We start from the raw sequence: 1,661 nt of genomic DNA, 5'->3' as shown, positions 1-1,661 counted from the left end.
CTTCTCCAGTTAAAGCATCGTTATCCGGCAAAGGTTTCCCTTGAAGCATTACATAGACTTCTTTGGAACGAAGTGTCTCGTCGACGGAGCTCCTCGACCCGTCCCTGATGAAAATTTCAGGCGTCCATAGCTGACTGAAGTCCTTGACTTTGTTGGCATGGTAGTCATCTCGCAGATTCCTGAAGATCAGCCTGGAGTCGTGCCACTTGACGGTGACGACGACGTCCAACACCAGCGTGAATGCCACCAGGTTAAACTCTCTGATGGAGATGATGCGGATAGAAAAGAAGAGAGAAAGAGGTCCCAATGAAATTTTGGGAGGAGGAAGGGCGGACGAGTACCCCTCGGGCACATTAACCACATCGCAATCCAGCTCATCGCTGAGGTCGGGGCAATCTGTGACGAGATCACAGCGGCGGTCTTTCTTGATACAAGCACCGCTGTTGCAGGTGTACTCGCCGTCGCCACAGGATGTGAGTTGTAACTCATGCTGTAAAGTGATCATTGTTAGAGAGAAGAAATTACTAATAATGAAATCAAAGCTAAATTCATACAAAAGGTGTTTATGTCGAGCAATGGAGACTTACCTTAGTTTTACTACATTTATCCCCAGTGATGACCCATGTATGGCGGCCTAGTGGGTACTCCTTCGGACTAGTAATTTCCATTAGACCTGAGAGCGATGCATGATGACGACTTCTGATCTGCCAAGTGCTATTGTTCCAGAATATTTGATTTTTCACCTCTCCATCGAAAGCTGGACGATAATTGAAGTAATCGTGCAAGAAAAATGACCGATCAATTAGTGATTCCTTGCATAGTCCACGAAGACGCAAACGCGGCGACGCCGTAAAGTTGCAAGCTGAGCACATTGCACTGGTACATGGGATGGCAAACCATATGTACTTAAAGTTTTGATTACCTGCCCCTGCGCACCTATATGTCACAATGTTATTCCATTTGAGATCATGATTGTCATACTTTATGGGGATGTTATCTTCAAGTGTTAACCACTGATCAGTTGTGAGATTTCTCAAAGTACCGAAGTAGTAGAAGGTACGCCATCTATCGACACATACTTCTCTAAATTGGAAAAATTGATCATAGATTTCCTTATTAACTTCCTCGCTATCTGGTAGAACAACTGTGCCTTTGAGCATCTTGCACCATTCAATATTCTCCCAGAATGTTACTCGTTCTGGGAAGAGCTGCTTATAGCCAGGCGATCCAGTACAGAGCTGTTCTTCGGGTATCATAGATATTGACGTCTCCCCGACTACTTCCAGGACTGTCATGTTCAGATCTGCATAGATAATTGGATTATAAGGGATTTTCTTCCTACAAGTCATGAAACTGCTGATTTCTTCCCTGGAGAGGACAACATCGTACAAAACGACGTCTGCGATTTCACTAGGAAGAATCTGCTCGATGTTGAACCCTCCCTCAGGAGAGTCCAATTCCTGTCCAATCACCAGACGTCCTTCACCTCGAATAAATAGTGGCTTGTTGTGGTCCGTTTTAGTCTCGCGTAGTGGGTACTCTCGAAACTAGAAGGGAAAAGTTATTTTCTGTAAGACTTTATTCGGTGTGCTTATGGATGGGGAAATTCGATGATCTATTTTCATTGTTCCTTTTTATTGTTTGTCTTTAAAACTATCCTA

The sequence above is a fragment of the Penaeus monodon genome, chromosome 19 (genome assembly GCF_015228065.2).
Source record: "Penaeus monodon isolate SGIC_2016 chromosome 19, NSTDA_Pmon_1, whole genome shotgun sequence".
In the NCBI taxonomy this organism is placed as follows: domain Eukaryota; kingdom Metazoa; phylum Arthropoda; class Malacostraca; order Decapoda; family Penaeidae; genus Penaeus; species Penaeus monodon.
Note: the sequence above shows the minus strand (reverse complement) of the source record.